Here is a 19,631-nt window from a genome sequence, read left to right as displayed (position 1 = left end):
AGGTGAATCTGGATTTGATCAAGCCATTTCTAACTTGGTACTTCCACCCTTTTTGATCATGAATGATGACATTCCACAAAGGTACATCAACTGTTATAACACAAAACTGAGGTGCAGCCAGGCAATAAGGCAGAAAATAAATTAGACTTACATTGCTTAGGCATTGCTGAGAAAATGATGTAACCTAGTCCTAGCAGTATCATAGTGATACCATTTGCGTCACTGAAAATCATTAATAAGGTCACCATTTCTCTAAGGAGCTATTGCTTCAGGTGTTACTAACCTGAGTGTGAATATTTGTTTTGACAGGACTTTCATCAGTTTGCACAGATTCAAGTCAATTATTTAATAACGGATATCTTTTAAAAATATTTATGAGTTTTTGTTCAGATTGTTAAAACCCTGAACACATTGCCCAAATATGTTTTACAGGGTATATCATAAATGAGTTTATGTAAACAAGCATCTGTTGATGGCGTAGGAGCTCAGGTTCTTGGCTGATACAGAAAGGGTAAGTCTCAACAGCACTTAACAGCCGTTTGCATAACCTGCTCTAAATACCCAGGGCCTGACTTTTTTTAGTGTATGATTTTATTGAAATGAGTGAGTTCAAGCCATAGGCCTAATATATAGCTGCATGTATGCATGCAGATCTGGCCCCAGGAATTCACATTAAACATTCTGCATGTGTGGAACAGGCCAATAGTTATCACCTAGTAACACTTTAGTCTAAATCCCCAGCCCAAAATCAGATAGGACCTTTTTGGAAGGGACAAGGGAATACTCTGTGCTGCTGAAATAATAAATGATTTAACTGCCTTTTTCCTTTTACAAAAACATCAAAGTTTTCCTCTCTGGGTCAAAATGTAATATTTTATTTTGGGATCTTAAATTGGGACAGACTGTATATTGACACATGTGGGTACAAATCACAGTAAGAGTTGTCCTGGTTTATCCCTTCAAGTGTTGAAATTCCTGAATTAACTATGCATATGCTTGAAGCTAATCATGCAGATTTAAGTCTTTGGCATCAAGTTTGTGTCAACACTGGAGATCCTTCAGGATATTGTGGTGGGGTGGAGTCAGATTAAGCAGACTTCCAAAATACAGTACCTTCAATTTTGCATTTTAGCAAGCCTCTTACTGAAGTCATTAGGACTTTTCCTGAATAAAGAGTGCAAGTTTTCCCCCACTGTTTGTGTAAACTAGTAATTTTCTCCTGTCCTCAAATGCATTTCTAAAATACTCTCCCTGCAGAAACACATAATCAAATTTCAGCAAGAAAATGAAATTAAGGAAATAGAGAAGAATGAAGAACAATACTTCTACAAGTAAAACTTGGGGGTGACTTAAGGACAGAATGAAGGAGGGCACTTCAAGTAACATGTCTGGGAAACATTTCTACTCAAGAGAAGCTTCTGCATATGAGAATATTTATGATGGAATGGAATTAAAAAATTTAAAACAGTCTTGGGAAATTGATGTCCCAGTGTAAATATTGTAAGAGGCAGTAGTGAGAGGTTTTTAGAGGGAAACCTTCTGTAGTACATCGTTGCCAAACACAGAAGTGGTCCAGATACACGGTGAAACAATACGTAAAATGAGACTGCAATTTTTCAATGTGGTGAATTTATTGTTCTATGAGGCCAATTAGATGTGAGAGAAATAGATTGATTTGATAATGCAGATAAATCATCATATAAATTGTCACTATTAACATTTTTTGCAAATATTAATGACATCAAAGAGACTTGAGGGATTGCATTCATTTCCTATTGAATACGACAATATCCTAATACTTTCTCTACATCAGTTTTGTTAGTTTTGAGTGTACTGACATCTGTTTAGGGATAATATTTGTCAAATCAGGGAACTTATTAAATAATGGGAAAGGGAGAAGGAAGAACAAGACTGCATGGGAGGACATGTAAGACCTAAGATACTGTTTAGTGCTGTGTGCTTGTAGAGCTGGTTGTATAGGATTGCCAGGATGGAGACTCAACTCGTCCAGGACCTGACAGCTACTCCATGCCTGAAGCCTTGAGGGAGGCTTCAAGAAGTGTGACAATCAGCAAACAATTGACCTTTTAGACAAATGTCTTCTTTTGCTTCATCAGTTGTTGGCTTGTCAGCTCTGCACACAAATTGAGATTAGAAGACAGCTATCCTCTTTAATGCAGGACTGGTGTTTTACCTCCAAGTTGCTTTAGAAAAATAGTGCTTCTGTCCTTAAAGTGTGACATCTCTGGGTGCCAGGGATGTTGACACCAGCATTTTCTACAAAGATCTTTTAATGGAAGATCTCACTGAAGTGTCACTAGTGAATACCAGCCCAGCTCTCTTGCTTCGAGGCTGAGCAAGGGCTGGAAGATGTCAGCAGGAAGGTCATTCAAAGCTGGGAAGCAGTGGCTCCTCAACTGGTCCCCCTGGCCTGCCCCACCTTCATCCCATGTGTGATGCCACCTATCACAAGGCGATGTGCTCTGTCCACCACTCAGTGTCAAACTGATGCAGACAGGCAAGTGTTTCTGCAGCTTTTCTTCTGTAACAGAAAGGGAGGCTGTAGGCAATGAGGGCACGTCAGAAATACCTGCCTTGTGACAGCTGTGAGAGGAACAAGAAGACCACCTTGCAAGGAGATGGAGAGGTCAAACCTCTTTGTGAACAGGGTAGCAAAAGAGATGGAATGTGAAAGCTGAGGTCAGAGGAAAATTTCCCATGAGGCTAGTCCTTCTGCAGCAAGAACAGGAGGCAGAGGGAGCCAGAAGCTTGAAAGTGTTCACAAGAAAGCTGTCTTTTTGTTTTGTACCCACTAAATGTGGGAAATAGAAAATATTTTATGCCTTGACAGAAGGTTTTTCCCCATAGGAAATTAAAAAAGAGAAGGATTCCTGAGAAAACTTTTAAGATGGAGAGGATGTTTTCAGGTTTTGTAAGCCAAAGAACAATGTTTTGAAGGCTGAAAGGGAGTATTTTCAGATTTGGTTATTTTGTCAGCAGCAACAGTGTGTTTTACTAGAAAATAAAAGCCTTCACAGTTATTTTATGCACCTTTATTTCCCAGCAAAATGCTTTCATCCATTTCTTTTCCCATCCTTGCAACAGCTCCATTAAACTCCGCTTTATTTGCCATTTCTTGCTTTCATTATTTTGGTCCACACAATTTTGCGAAATGGACCTACAGAATTCTTTTTTTTGGCAGAGAACTTCTGTCAGGTTTATAAAGAGAATGTGGCTCTAAAGTGTCAGAGAATCAAACACTAAATTGTGTGTCTCCTCTCTCACTGCTGCTGTCACAGATTTTGGATTCTCATCCATTTTTCAGAGTAGACAAGATTTCTGATTGCTATCTGATTTTGCTATGGCATATCTCCATCAGTGGTATAATCTCGAACTGTGATACCACTTAGCAGTTCATATTTTCTAAAAACAATCCCTTAAATTTTATTTCAATAGCGAGCTTCTCGTAAACACCCAGTCAAATTGTACCGTTTTTTAGCTTTGTTTGATAACAAAGTCCTTTAGCTGTAAATATACAAAGACAGACTAATTTCCACCTTTTAAAGAGAAGACTGTATACCTGTTTTACTGATATATGAGAAAGACTTGAAGAAGGTAACCATTGCAGAGACTGATTCGAAATCCTCAGCAACTTTCAAAGTAAGTAGGAGGTTTAAAATCACCAGCTTCAGAATTTTCAGAATCTAAAAATTTGTTGTGAAAGTGAAAAACATCTTTCAGTCTGAAGCTACAGGGAACAGCGTCTGTTACATTATGACTTATGAATGATGATAAGTAAAGAAAGAGGAAGCAAGGAGTTTCATATATTTAAGAGGGCTTTATTTTGGATCTGAGGAACTACTTCGCATATGAAAGAAGGGAAAATTACTATATAATGTCCTAGAAATGTGTTTGCTATAACATTTTACATAACTAACACCTAGTTATTTTCATAACAGAATAGTCAGTTTGTTGTTTTTAGTTTTCATTGTTTTTTTTTCTTAAACCAAAGACGATACACTCTTTGGAGAACCTACTGTTAGACATACTCAGTGTAGAATATCACAGTCTTGTTTTGGATGCTTAAGTGGTAACAGAATTTGAACTGATGCTTGGGAGAGGCAGAGGATAGTGCTCCAGTGGTTCCTGAAAGCTCCATGAGCGGGAATCTTGATCTTTTGATTATATTTTTCTTTTCTTTGAGGAGCCAGATGCCTGTTTTGCTGCATAAATAAACAAAATGCCTTTACTGATGAGGACAGTGAGAGGAAAAAATGCATGTTGACACTGAAACGCTAGAATGCATTTTCTTCTGCATTACTGGCATTAGCCTGTCTGTGGAGTGATCTGAGGCAAAGCATTGAGAGCTTCTATTGATTAGTCCTACTCTGTGTAAGGAATTTGCATCTTGGTTCTTGATAGCAATTTGTACAGCGTTATGCTGATGATGGGTTTGCCAACAGGTCTGTTGAAGCCACTGCAGTCTGCCTGAATAACTCTCTAAGGCAGCTCTGGTAATTGTATTTGTAGAGATATGGGATTGTTAGGGAAATATAATTTGAAAATGTAATTTAAAAATGAGATAATTCTAAGCAGGAAAAGGACAATCTTGTTCATTGAGTCCACACCACTACTACATCTTGCGTTTTCTGTATTTCTGATTTTTTCATTCAAACTACACTGTTTATTGCCACCATTACTTTTAGTATTTGCTTAATTTGTACGCTGGAAAATGAGAAGGGGGATCAGTGAGTGTCTTATTGCTCCACTAAAATATTGCCTTTGTATCAGCTTGTCTGGAGTTTGTTGGGTCTGGGGAAGGCTGATCATCACACATTTGCACTTAGCCGTTCTGGAAGAGCCTCACAGGAGAACGAAATGTTTTTAAGGTATTTTGCAAGAGAAAATTAACAGATCACTGTGACTACAATCACAGCCAAGGTTCTCAAAAAACAGTTCACTTCTGAGACCAGCATTGGTCCATGATAGCTTTGCAAGACAACCCTTTGATGTTTGTAATTAAAAGCTGTCTTTTCCAGAAAAAGGTTGAAGTGATATTCACCCACCAACACCAGAGAGAAGATAGATGAAAACTACTTATACATAGCACCTTTTCCTTTCACCAACTTTTGTTTTCATTCAAAACTACCAACTGAAATACAGCCATACACTCTGGAGCCTGCTGGATTGCTTTGCCAAGGGACACTCTTGTTTGCATAATGGGACCAGCTGGTCATGGCAAGTTATGTGGTGCCGGCAGCTGCCTCTTTTCAAACAGCTTTAGTGGCTCCTAGCCCCTGCCAACTGCAAGGTTGACACTCCTTTGGGAGCTCAGTCTTTATTAAGCAACATGGAGAAACCCTGTTGTTTTAGAAATTTGAAGGAAATTAGAAGGGTGATTGATTACTTTGTGGCTAGCTCTACCAGCATTTCTGTTAATCCACAGAAAGACTGATGAACAAAAAGGAGTAAGTGGGGTCTACTTTTCATATATTAGAATTTTCTTCCCAAAATCTTTTCTGTGTTGAACTAGCTCACAAAGAGGTGTTGCAGACATTCCCTACTTTTCAGCCTGGTGTTAATTATATAAGTTGTATGCATTGTTTCTGCTCTCTGATTGAGTGACTTAGGTAATCACCTATGTCAATGAAAATTATAACAACAAAACTTAGATATGCTTTTTCTGGTCGTTGTTGTTTTCTGAATATCTCAGAATTCAAAGGTGAAAATCAATGTTTCGAACATCTGTGGAAGTGAAGCTTGACTGCATGAATATTTACTGACAGCAAATATGTCAGATTGGCAAATCATATGAATCAAATTTAGGTTTGCTTTTTGCTATTGTTAATAATAACTGGTTGTGTGACAGTAATACTTAATATCCTTTCAGTGTTCAAAATTGGTGAAAGCATACAGCCAAGTGATAGTCTGAACTTCAAAGAAATTTTACTCTAAGCATAAAACACAGGGGGTTACTGGCTTTGAAACTAACGTTTGCAGAATTTCCCTCTTTTCTCATTGGCTCCTGTCTCTCTCACACACAAATAGAGCCTTTTCCCAATTACAAGAACCGCTATGAAAAAATTGCTTTAATGTTATCAGTATATATTCCCCAAGATAGGGCTTCATTAAGCTCTTAGTTTCTCTAACTTCTACAAGCGCTTTGTTTTAGAAGAATCAAATCACACTGATCACATTTCTGTAATGTCAAAAGATTCAGTTATATTTCTGAGGCACTTGCAGAGGAATCTGTTGCAAAAAAATGTTCTCTGTCCTCTTTCTTAGAGCCAGCATAGAAATCTCTAATAGTGGTTTTGCTACTTTAGATAGCTAAGATGGTTTGGTTAATATCCCTATAACTTTTCTATGTATATTAACAACCTTGCTATTTGACTCTTTAAACTCTGTTTAAAACTTTCCAGCCAGAACAATAATTCAAGATTGTAACTTTCGTCACTGAACTTTCTGGGAAGATTGCTTACTGAAAGCTCACATTTCAAGTCAATTTTAATAAACTGATTATTAAATTCACAACTAAAAAAATATTTAAAAAATGAGCTTTTAAATTTGGAATACTAATCTAAGATTTATAACATGTAATCAGAGCATAAAGACATGCCAAGAAAATTATATGCTCAATCCAGAGAGTTTGAGCATGATATTTCAAACAGTGAATCCCTCCTATGGATTACTCAAGCATAAACTGTAGACAGGGAATTATTTTTGAGGAAGTATTCAACACAGTGTTTGAAATAATGCATACATTCAAGAAACCTGTAGTCAAATGATAGAGAAGTATTCAACATAGTGTTTGAAATAATGCATACATTCAAGAAACCTGTAGTCAAATAATAACAAGGGAAAAAGTAGAGAATACTTGCAAGTATTCTCTACTTGCAAGAACAGTTTAGCACTCAGAGGAGGGATCAGCTTCAGAGCTACCAGCAAAGTGAAAGAAAGCTTCAACAGCTTTAACTAGCAGTAAATAGCAAAATGCATGGTCCTGCATTATCTGCATTACTTGTTGTGGTTGCAGTATCTTCCATTTAAGCCAGAGTTGTTTCCATCCATGCAAGGATCAGTTACTACTTTTTTTTTTTTTATCTAGCTGTTGAAGGCTCTCATAACACAGGAGTGCACAACCTGCAATATTAGAAAAGAGTGAAGTTCATAACCCCTAGCAAGATTACAGTAATGAACCATATGAAGTCAGAGTGAGAAGAGAAAGATGATACAGAGACTGACCAAAAGTCAAAGAAAATCAATGGCAGATCATCTGCAGGCTTCAGTGGAACGGGACTGAAACCGGGGCATCTAAACTCAAGTCTGGTCCTTGCTTTGTCTGTAAAATTGGGTAAGTTATTTCTGCTTTGCAGCCTTCATTTCATTCTGGAATGGTTGTGAGGCTTCAGTTAGTGTATCGGAAGAGTGTCAAAACCTTACATGAAAATAAAAACAATTACAGAAATATGAACCACTACCAACAACACGAAAATATGGGGGTTTTATCTTAATCGAAAGCAAGTAGCAACAAGACGATGAAAAGCTATACTAAATGTGACTTAAACTTCTGACTTACAGATTCAATTAGATATTGCAGGAGTATAGATGAAATATGTAAGAGTACTGAAGAAAAGCAATAACACATCCAAACCCCCCAAATGCACTCCATATGAAAACTTTCACATACACAGAAAACCCACAGGTACTGAATATATTGGCAAAACAAAGGGAGAAGCACATTTAAAAGCAAGCAGGTGCTTGCAAAAATAAAACCATTCAGGGAATCTCAATGAATAATAATATGGCTACTTATCACATAATGAAGGAAACAGTTTTGCCAAGGGCTCAGTACTAGTGCAACTTAGCAAAATTGTGACTGAGGAAAAAGGAACATTGTCAACATGCATATCAAAATGTTATTGGATTTCATATTAGGATATTAAAAACTTCCCTTTCTGGGTCTGAATCATCCATATTTCTGGCTCCACAGCACTGCTCTACTAACAGTTAATTACTCATTCCAGTTTTTCAAATATATGTAGATATATAACTGCACATTTTAGCATAATTTTAGCCTTACCATATTTGCAAATGACAAATCATTTGCTCAGATGTATTAAGCCAAAAGGACATTTTCATTGAATTGGTATGATTGATTGGTATGAATTGGCATTTTACAGTATTACTGTATTGTACTGATATTAGGCAAAGCATTGCTCTTCAGTTAGAGAAAATTCTGTGTTATCCAGTAACGATCTCATACCCTGAAATGACAGCTTTCTTTAAGTTTTAATGTGTTCCTGAATCATGTCTTTTTGGGCATTTTTTAGGTGCTCTCACTTTTTATTTGCTACATGCAAAATATTGTTGGGCCACTCTTCTTGGGACAATATTCTTTTGTCCACTGACTGCAGTACTATAAAAATTCAAAGCTATTTTTACACAGAACATTTCTCCTTCTATATTAATAATTGATATTTTAAAAATTAATTTTAAAAATACAATTTATATATATTAAAAAGAGGTATAATGTGAAACAGGTCTAAAAGCTACACTGATGTGAACTAAAACCACTGTGGTACTTTACTAACATTCTCTAACAGTTACATAGTGAAAAGTATGTATGACAATAACATTTAATTTCTTAAAAGGGTGGAATTCTATATACGTTAATGAACTCCTGAAAAATGTGACTGATTTATTGAATTTCACATGAAGAGAGGCTGGTCTATCGGTGATAACGTTGTATAACTCAAAAGGAACCCATCTGACAGCTGTTGAATAGCATACGTAAAAGATGGAATGTGGGAGCAGCCAAGTCCATTATAACATATATTGATGTCTCCTTTTGGCAATTTTACTATAGAAATCAAGACTTAGTGTGCCTGAAAATAATTACCTTCTCCTCACAAAAGACAGTCCTTCTGTACTGGGATAATGCTATGTGGACAATGGCTATGGGACTGCTTTTGTCATGCTCTTCATGCAATCTGTATTTGCCTGACAAACAAAGAATTTCAAGGGCAGAAGTTCAGGTCCTTACAAGTGCTAGTTGTAAACCCACAAGGTAAAATCCTCTTCTCATATGTGTCAAGATACTCTGTTCTCCCTCATGTATGGGACATGGCAGAAGGTGGGTAGCAGAGAAAATGGCTATGAAAACAGTGATGTGGCTTTGAGATGAGACTTTTGCTGTGAGAACACTCAGTTCATTTAAGAAGAAGAGGACTCATTATCCTGCCATCTGTGATGAAACTTTAAAGGCTAATTTCATTTCAGTGCTTTCGTCTGCCTGTGGAAGAGTAACCATTCTAATTCCTGTTTGCTGTCATTTGCCTGAACAGGGTAATTCCAGGCTCTCCGTTTCCTGATTTTAACAACAATTAGACCTTTGGGCATTGCTGAAGTGGCTTGGATTTTTTACAGCTAAACCTTCATACTTAAAGGGCTGCGGAAGCCTAAGAAGTAAAAACTATCCAGCTTCTTCCCCCATGAGGGGGATTGCTTAGCTTACTGCTGTTACAGCACTCCCTGCCCTGATGCACATGCTCTAGAACTGCTTTTTCTCCTGACAGAAGAGGCTGTGAGAGGGAGTTTGTCAGGAAAATGTAGGACTCAAAAGCCCAGTGTGGGATTGGAAATCGCCCGCAGGCACAGACAGAGCGGGGTCTTTGCCTCCCCGGTGCTCCATAAACCTTCTCCAATACTCTATATCAAACTTCAGTAGAAAGAGGAGAAGCCTCAGAAGCTATTATTTGCCCCTGGGAGGGAGTGGATGCATCAGCATGGCCTTGCATTTTTCAAAAACCAAGGAGTTTGTAAGGTAAGAATGTCTCAGTGGCCCTGAAGGAGGTCTGTCCTCAGCGGTACCAAGGGAAATACGAAATAAAATATGTTGTTATATCTCCATACCACTTTGTCTCGCCCTGATTTCAGACTGACACACTCCCCTGATCTTTTCAAATGCAGAAATATTTTGGTAATCTCATCTGGCTCCCAGTAGACACAAACACCAGCAATTCTTAACAGACTTGGGACTGATCAACTGAGGATGGTGAAGGGAATTCTCACCGGGGAGAGGTGCAGGCGTTGGAGCTGATGTCATGTTCTTGCTGGGATGTGGGAGTGAGATCAGGTACAAGTTATGCTAGTTTAGACTCTCTCTGGCCTTAAGTCATATTCTCTAGGGTCATATTTTCGGAAATGCTTAACACCTGTCACTGGGACAGGGATTTTAGATGTGCTGCCAGTTAAGCACTGAAATAAGCAAGCAGATTTCAAAAAAGCTCATACACTTGGCTGAATTCTTCTGAAATTCTGGCTGCATTTGTGGGTGGCATGTATTTGCAGATCTTGCTCTGAGAACTTTTGAAAAATGACTTTGACTCTTGCTATAGAATAAGAATTACAGCTGAGTTCCATTTTTGCACATCCTAAGAATTGTACAGGCAGCTACTGCCTGAAATCTTACCTTTCTCATCCTATCAATGTCTTGACTCTAAAGTAATATGAAAGTTTGTCTACCTGTGGCTTATTTAATCCATTAAAGCAAGCCAGATCTAAGATGGTCTGCTCAGATCGATCTGAACCGTTAGCTCAAAGCCTCTTGGGAACTTATGTGCCATTTTTATTCTGTTCTGTAAACAAATGCATAAGAAAGCTCTGGGAAGAGCAACTTGTTAGCTACACATTAATTGTCATTTTGGTCTTGTCTGGGTCAATAAAAAACTTCTGAGAGATCTGCTAATATGCTGCAAAACCTGTTAGTTGGAGATAGTAATTCTGGAGTGTCCGCTCTGGGTACTCTTCTGGTTCCTGGAAAGAAGGGGATCATTCACACAAAAAGGTATTAACAAAAAGAGAGACCAATAAATGCATCTGTCAGTGCTCAGCAACAGCTAAAATTAATTCACAAATCAAAACAATCTTCAGAAAACTGAACACAATTATATAAGAAATTAAGTTATACAGTTGCCATGACCTTTAATCAATCATTCCAGCTGTTAATGTTAATTTTGTGATCTGAAAATCATAGTTCTATTTGCATTTTAATGGCTGTTAAATGAGAGTCATCAGAAAGAAATAGTGGCAGCTTGGCCTTTTGATACTAAGTTCTTCCTTCCTAATGTGATTTGGAAAATTTGGAATTTCTGTTCAGAAGGGGGCTTGCTTCAAACTGCAGCAGGCATAGGAAGCCAATTCTGCAGAGGGAAAACAGCCAATTCAAAGCAAAATCCCTTTAATCCAACAGTAGCTATGAAGAGATCATAAAAAAACAGGTAAAAAAGCTATAATGGCAACTTCATAAACCTCATGCTAACAAGAACTCTACCACATTTTAAAACCTTTTTCAAAGATACATGCTATTTTAATATTTTTTCCATGAGCACATCTTTCTACTTAACAGAATTTGTCAGATGGAAATGAAATAAACCCCAGCAAATGTAATAAAACCACTAAATAGGATTTTTAGGTTTAGTTCAGTTAGTTTATTTTGTATTTACCTAGCCAAAGTGTTGCATACAAGACTGTCTTATAAGTACTAGTCATTGGCTTATTTTTGCAGATAAAGATGTTAGTGGTGTTGCTTTAGACCAAAACTCTATTTAAATCAGATTCCCACTCTGGTATAACTGTGAACTTGTTGATTGCTTCAATTTTTAATAAGGTCTAAATGTCTGCCAGACAATAGTGCTAGTGTTTTCCATTTAACATTAATACATTTTCTTATTAATAGAAAGATCTTCATTGTTACATGGCAATTTATTCGTATGCAAAGCACAAAAATCTGATTAAATGTGGTGTTCTGCTTTAATCTTCATCTAATCTCCTAGGAGACAGTCCCCAGGTGAATCTTCTTTGGTTAAAAAAAGGAGGTCTTGGAACTACATGTTCAGAAAGGAAAGCAGTGAGCTGCAGACGGATTTCAGCAATTGGAAAGCAAAGTCAGTATTAACAATGAAAGAAGAAAATGGCTTAGCTCTATCCAAAGTCCTTCTTATTGAAAATAGGTAAATTGTAAGACGAAGAAAGTTTCAGCAGATGTTTTCAGGCTGAGTTTTATAAAGGATTGAATAGCAATAGGAAAGAGGAACATTGATAAATACCCTGCCTTTTATCACACAAGTAGGACTTCTGTCCATAAAGGCAGTCTAATTTGAATGCATTGAACAGCACACCCTCTTCTTTTCCCAAGTAGAGAACTTATGCATTTTCTACTTCTACAAATAAAATGTGTACAGGTGGTATGCATGCTAATGGGGTTGATCTCTGAAGTTAGACCTCTGACTGATGCAGGAAACTGTAGCAGGGCAGGACTCCCATCCTCACTGTGGTTTAACCCCAGCCAGCAGCTAAGCACCACAAGCTGCTCGCTCATTCCCCCATAGAGGGATGGGGAAGAGAACTGGAAGGGTAAAAGGGAAAAACATGTGGTTGACTTAAAAACAGTTTAATAGGTAAAGCAAAAGCTGTGTGTGCAAGTAAAGCAAACCAAGGAATTCATTCACCAGTTCCCTTTGGCAGGCGGGTGTTCAGCCATCTCCAGGAAAGCAGGACCCCATCATGTGTAACAATTACTTGGGAAGACAAGATCACTATGAATGTCCCACCCTTCCTTTTTCTCCCCACCAGCTTTATATTGCTAAGCACGATGCCATGTCGTATGGAATATCCCTTTGGTCAGCTAGGGTGAGCTGTCCCAGCTGTGTCCCCTCCCAATTCCTTGTGCACACCCAGCTCACTCACTACAGGTGTGAGATGTAGAAAAGGCCTTGACTGTGTGAACACTGCTCAGCAGTAACAAAAACACCTGTGTATTACTGACACTGTTTTCATCACAAATCAGAAACAGAGTGTCACACTAGGTACTATGAAAAAAAACCAGCCCAGCCAAAACCAGCATACTGTGACAAGCCCTGCCCTTGGCTCTCACACAGACATACTGTTGCCCTTTAAGCTTCCCATTTTAAAAGCTAACCAGGAAGCAAGGCAGATCCTGGCTTTGGCTGAAACACAAGTCCAAAGTAACAGTGTCAGGTTGCCAATATTTTGATTTTGCTGGCCTTTAGGAAATTCGCTGCCGTAGAAACTCAGTGATTTTTCTCTTTTGCCAGTAATATTCCAGTCCATCGTACAGCTTTATAAGAAGTCAGTGCAGTCATGTGTGCATGTGTGGAAGTGTAAATAAGCAGCAGTATGCTGTGCATAAATGGTGATAGAGAACCCTAGTCTGAAATTCTGGCTCCACAGAAGTCAGTGAGAGCTTTCCCACCAGGTTTGGTGGAGGCAGGCAGTCACCCTGCAGTCTGAAGTCCTTTAGTCCAGACTAAGGATGGCTTAAGTGCAGGGGTTTGAGGGCATCTCCACAGTGGGCAGACTTAAGAGTGCTTGGTGTGAAATGTCTTTCCATTGCAGATTTTGTCATATTTAAATAGGAATAGACAAATCTCCAAAACTTTGGAGGTGGATTTGGGTAGGTGTTCAGAAGGTCTGTGACTAATTCTGATTATTTTCCCTGGACCTCTTTAGTTAAGACATCAGTCCACAGATCTCCTGACTACAAGGTTTCTCATAGCATTGCTAGTAATTCCAATTCCAATCAAGCTAGAAGTAACAACCTTTTTTATTCCCCAGGTACTTTAGGATTTCTGTGCATATTGAGTAAATGTATATTAAACATTCTTCAGGAAAAATGGTATGTGGAAAGGATTCACCTAGATTTTTTTGCTAAAGAATCAGGCTTCTCCTTTTGTTTGTTCAACCATACACATCTGTCCTCAATTTTCATTGCTGGATTAAAGGCATTAAAGAAATCCCAACAGAGTGATATCTTAACTTATTATTTTCCACCTGTTGATAATCCTTGGCATTTAAAATGTCACTATTTTATTTCTGAGGCAGAGCTTTCTCAGAAAACTCTCTATGTGGTGTTTATCATGCAATACATACAATGTTCTTCAACAAACTTCAGGAATCAAGCCAGCAGATTAGCTCCAGGCGAACAGACAAATCTCAAAGGTATCTTTATAGCTATATTGCAGGTCAAAAGCTCAATGCAAATGGGACCTATTTTGTTGCTCAGAAATTGCTGAATTGCAGGAAATGTCTACATTAATATCCCAAACAAATATATTTTTCCTGTTATTCTTGATCATATCTTATTTGTATTGCCTTTTTAAAATCTAGATAATTTAGTGTTAAACTGAAATGGTTTCAACAAATCAGACCCTGGGGTACTGTTGGGCTGCTAAGATTATTGTTTTTCTTTTTTTTTCTTTTTCCTTCAGGTAGTCAGGGCTTTGTTCCCTGATTTCACCATTTCTTCCACACCCATCAGAATTGCTACCTGCCCCCTTTAGACATAAAGTTCAGGAAAACTGAAGATTTTTCAGATATTTTTATGCTGATTTAAGGCAGTTATAACACTTGATAGTTCAGGGATTTTTTGTGATGATCTCGCCTGGGGACTAGCGCATGATGCTGGCTGAACAATCTTTATGCAAAAGTAAGCTCATTTTCAATTTTCTTTCTGAAAGTGTACCAAAAGCAATGAGAGATGGTGGACAGTCTGGGTGTCATGTACCTTCTTCCTCTTCATGAATATGCTCTTTGTTTCTTAAGAAAACTCCGATCAACCTTGTTCCATCTGATCGGATATAATTTTTAGAAGCCTTACATCATTAAAATGCACTATTAGGAGTTGTGAAAAGAAATTTAGTTTCTGCCCATTTCCCCAGCTTGTTGGCAGTACTGCTAAAATACACAAAAAGGCCATCTGGCCCATGGAAGATAGTTTCCATACAAATAGATTTATGCCAAAATATTTGTGCATGAAAAGATAAGTAAGAAGATTGCTGAGAGTGAAGGAGAAGACTCTCGGTGAAATATTGACTCCTGGAAGCTTTATTGTGACAGCAGAACTGAGTTTCCTCATGCCTCCTTTGGGAAGGCAGGCTGGTTGGAGTCTTGATTCCTTTGTGTTCTAAAGGAAAAACAGAAGAGATTTGGGGATGGCCAACTTCCTGCTCAGGCAGGAACTGGAGAATGGTGATGGGAGAGATTGGACAGAGCCTCCTACTTGTACTCTCGCAGCAAAGAATGAAATCATGGTCAGACCCTGAGGACAGCATTGCTGAGACAGCTGACCCTACATCCAGATGTGGGACAAGAACTGTCCTTTTTGGTGATGGGCAGCTCACCTGCTATGGTCATCATGAAAAATGGGTAAATGGTAAATGTTTAACCTGGACCATGCTACCAGATTCCCCAAAGTGGAGGTAATCATTTCCTTAGCCACTTGGTGGAAGGGTTTATCACATCTTGTTCAAGTGGTTAAGAAAGCTGCATCTAATGATTTAGGATGCAGATGATTTCAGCTGGAGATATATTTTAAATAGCCTTCCTGATTTTAGTTTTAGGCTAATGGATAGGAACGTATCACAGATTTGTAATAAATATAACTCTGCATTATATGAAGCACTATTACTAAGTTGCTTCTAGTGACAATGTTATTGCTCCTTATATGTGAAAACATACTGCAGGTGTCACAGGTAATTTCTGAAAAATGTTAAGAACATTTACTGATAAGCCTGGTAGGATTATTGTTTTGGATGGGAAAAATCAGAAACAGTCCCTCTTCTGAATCTCATATGACTGTTCATAAAGTGGTTAACAGAAATTCTCCATTACTGCAGAAATATTTACAGCAAGGTGCAGCTTTATCAGCGCAAGGCAAAGTAAAATTCATGTTAAACTAGACTAACATACAGCATCTGAGTATTCCAGCTTTGAAAACTTTTGCACTGCTATTACTCTTCTGTTACAGAGTCTGGAACATAAATTGACAGCATTAGGAGGAGCTTTTCATTCATTGGCATAATGGTTCAACATGCTACGGAAATAACTTAGATTCATTTATATTCAAGGGCTTTAGGAGGACTTTTATGTGGAATGGTGCTCAAATGTAAGTTTCCAACATATCCAAATTCACTTGACATATTTTTCTCTTAAAATGAGTTCTCAAACGCTAGGATAATATTATGGGAAAAATGCAAGTTTTAACCAGCAGCAGTCATCTTACTGTAGAGTGCTGTTCACATGCTTCCTGTTATGCTGAAAATGCCAGAAATGTTCTCTATTTATTTTGCATATACCCAAGGATATGTGTGTGTTTTGTTGTACTTTCATTATTTAAAGGTGTAGTCCTGCATCAGGGCAGTAACAAGCAGCTCCACACTTAAATCTGAGAGCAGCCTGCTAATGGAGAACTTCTGAAAGTGATCTGAAATCCACGTGCTTACCTGGACCATGCTGAGGGGTGCTGCATCTCATGAGAATGTGGGGCAGAATTCAGCATTCAAAGCAGAAGTCATAAGGTATACTGATATTTGTTGGAGCGATGGTACAGCCTGGCACAAGCAATCCAGGAGGTTCCTCAATTGTGTGGAAGACAACTTCCTTCTACAAGTAATAGAGGAACCAACAAGGAGAGGTGCCATGCTTGATCTCATGCTCACCAACAGGGAAATGTGATGCTCCAGGGCAGCCTTGGTTGCAGCGATCATGAGATGGTCAAATTCGAGATCCTCAAGACAGTGAGAAGAGTGGGCAGCAGGCTCACTGCCCTGGACTTCAAGAGAGCAGACTTTGGCCTCTCCAGGAACCTGCTTAGTAAGGTTCCATGGGATATAGCCCTAGAGGGTAGGGGGGCCCAAGACTGTTGGTTGATATTCAAGGATCACCTACTGCAAACTCAGGAGTGTTGCATCCCAACTAGAAGGAAGTGCAGCAGGAGGGCCAGGAGACCTCCTTGGGTGGATAAGGAGCTCCTGAGGAAAATTCAAAGGAAAAAAGAGGCTTATAAAAGGTGGAAACAAGGACAGGCAGCCTGGGAAGAATACAGGGATGTTGTTCGGGAAACTAGGGACCAGGTTAGGAAAGCTAAGGCCCAGTTAGAATTAAACTTGGCTAGGGATGTTAAGGATAGCAGGAAGGATTCTATAGAAACATTGCAAATAAAAGACAGATTAGGGACAACATAGGCCCCCTCTGGAAGCTGTCAGGAGAGCTGGCTACCCTGGGTTTGGAGAAGGCTGAGATTCTGAATGACTTCTTTGCCTCGGTCTTCACTGGCAAAGGCTCTGACCACACCACCCAAGTCTTGGAAGGCAGATGCAGGGATTGTGAGAATGAAGACCTTGGGCCCACTGTAGGAGAGGATCTCGTTCGAGAGCATCTTAAAAACCTGAAAATGCACAAGTCCGTGGGACCTGATGAAATCCATCCACGCGTCCTGAAGGAGCTGGCGAATGAAGTTGCTAAGCCGCTGCCCATCATATTTGAAAAATCATGGCAGTCAGGTGGAGTTCCCAACAACTGGAAAAAAGGGAAATATAACCCCCATTTTCAAGAAGGGGAAAACGGATGACCCAGGGAACTACAGACCAGTCAGTGTCACTTCCATGCCTGGCAAAATCTTGGAGCAGATTCTCCTGGAAGGCATGCTAAGGCACATGAAAAACAACAAGGTGCTTGGTGACAGCCAGCATGGCTTCACTAAGGGGAAATCCGGCCTGACCAATTTGGTGGTCTTATACGATGGGACTACAGAACTGGACAGCAGTAGAGCTACCTGGACTTGTGCAAAGCATTCGATGCTGTTCCACACGACATCCTTGTCTCTAAATTGGAGAGACATCAATTTGATGAATGGACCACTGGGTGGATAAAGAACTGGCTGGATGGCCGCACACAGAGAGTTGTGGTCAATGGCTCAATGTCCAGCTGGAGACCAGTAACGAGTGGTGTCCCTCAGGGGTTGGTGTTGGGACCGGTCTTGTTCATAGACAGTGGGATTGAGTGTGCTCTCAGGAGGTTTTCCAATGACACCAAGCTGTGTGGTTCGGTTGATACGCTGGAGGGAAGGAATGCCATCCAGAGGGACCTCAACACGCTTGTGAGGTGGGCTGATGCCAACCTCATGAAGTTTAAACAAGAGAAGTGCAAGGTCCTACACCTGGGTTGGAGCAATCCCAGGCACAGCTACAGGCTGGGCAGAGAAGAGATTCAGAGCAGCCCTGCAGAGAAGGACTTGGGGGTGTTGGTTGATGAGAAAATGAACATGAGCTGGCTTCAGTGTGTGCTCGCAGCCCAGAAAGCCAACTGTATCCTGGGCTGCATCAAAAGGAGCGTGACCAGCAGGTCGAAGGAGGTGATCCTGCCCCTCTACTCTGCTCTCCTGAGACCTCACTTGGAGTATTGTGTGCAGTTCTGGTGTCCTCAACATAAAAAGGATATGGAACTGTTGGAACAAGTCCAGAGGGCCACGAGGATGGTCAGGGAACTGGAGCACCTCCCGTATGAAGACAGGCTGAGAAAGTTGGGGCCATTCAGCCTGGAGAAGAGAAGGCTGCGTGGAGACCTCATAGCAGCCTTCCAGTATCTAAAGGGGGCCTATAAGGATGCTGGGGATGGACTCTTCATTAGGGACTGTAGTGACAGGACCAGGGGTAATGGGTTAAAACTTAAACAGGGGAAGTTTAGATTGGATATAAAGAGGAAGTTCTTTACTGTGAAGGTGGTGAGGCACTGGAATGTGGTGCCCAGGGAAGTTGTGAATGCTCCATCCCTGGCAGTGTTCAAGGCCAGGTTGGACAGAGCCTTGGGTGATATGGTTTAGTGTGAGATGTCCCTGCCCATGGCAGGTGGGTTGGAACTAGATGATCTTAAGGTCCTTTCCAACCCTAAACATCCTATGATTCTATGAAGAGGTTAATTTGCTGGAAGATGAGTAGATGCTAATTAACATGTCCTCTGAGGTGTTTTTATTATTGTCATTCTCTGATGCCCAGAAAAGAATGGTGGCCAGCTACAGAATCACTCAGATCAACAGATCCAGATTTTTGTCAGTAAAAATTAAGTGTAATGTTGATTCCCTGTTCGTTCCCTATGCTTCACCACAACCAGGATCAGTGGAGCTTAGGAGTCCTAGCTCTCAGTCTCTTTTGTTATGAAATCATGCTTTCATCCATTCAGAAATCTTAAGAGACATTAACCACTGAAGTGCTCTTGGTTTCTTCCAAGTCAGAGACCACAGAAAACAACACCTGAATAAACAAAACTGCCTGTAGAGAATGATCAGGCTTTAATTTGCTTCACTGGGAAGTTTTCAAGAAGTATCAACACATGCATCAAATGAAGATATCTTCTTTTCATCGTAACAAACTTCTGGTCACCCAGAACATCAGAAACTCAAACCATCATAGGATACAGAACAATTTGATGGTAGGCTAGAGGATTTACTACACCACCAATTGTAGTGCATCCATCCGTGACAGCCTCAAATCCACAATCTGTATTATCCAAATTGGCCTCTTTATTCATTTCTCTTGGAGATTTCTGAGGGGTTACTAGATATCACTGCTTGTGTACATTTGCGGAAGACTCCAGTATTTCTGTGATGCTAATTAAAGGCAAATGGAGTTCTATTTAAAGAAGTAAAAAATGTAAATGTGAAGTTGCTTCAGTCAAGAGACCACAGAGAAAAGGGGAGGGAAAAGTAATAAGGCTCTGAAAATCCCACTGTGGAAGACCTGCCTTACTGCCAGGCCAGGGGAAATGAATGAATT

The 19,631-nt window shown here is 39.6% G+C and overlaps 1 long non-coding RNA gene across 1 annotated transcript in view; it reads left to right on the top strand.

Moving 5' to 3' along the window:
- The first annotated feature begins 432 nt into the window (after positions 1 to 432).
- Positions 433 to 19,631, top strand: part of LOC133213962 (uncharacterized) — a 35,627-nt gene continuing 16,428 nt past the window's right edge. Inside the window, exon 1 of the long non-coding RNA XR_009725938.1 lies at positions 433 to 511. This is a non-coding gene — a long non-coding RNA (uncharacterized LOC133213962). The remainder of the gene's footprint in view (positions 512 to 19,631) is intronic.

This window comes from Neopsephotus bourkii, unplaced genomic scaffold (genome assembly GCF_033783945.1).
Source record: "Neopsephotus bourkii isolate Nb327-2 ecotype Australia unplaced genomic scaffold, CSIRO-AGI_Nbou_v1 NB_107, whole genome shotgun sequence".
Classification (NCBI taxonomy): domain Eukaryota; kingdom Metazoa; phylum Chordata; class Aves; order Psittaciformes; family Psittacidae; genus Neopsephotus; species Neopsephotus bourkii.
This window is presented reverse-complemented; position numbering and strand designations above follow the sequence as displayed.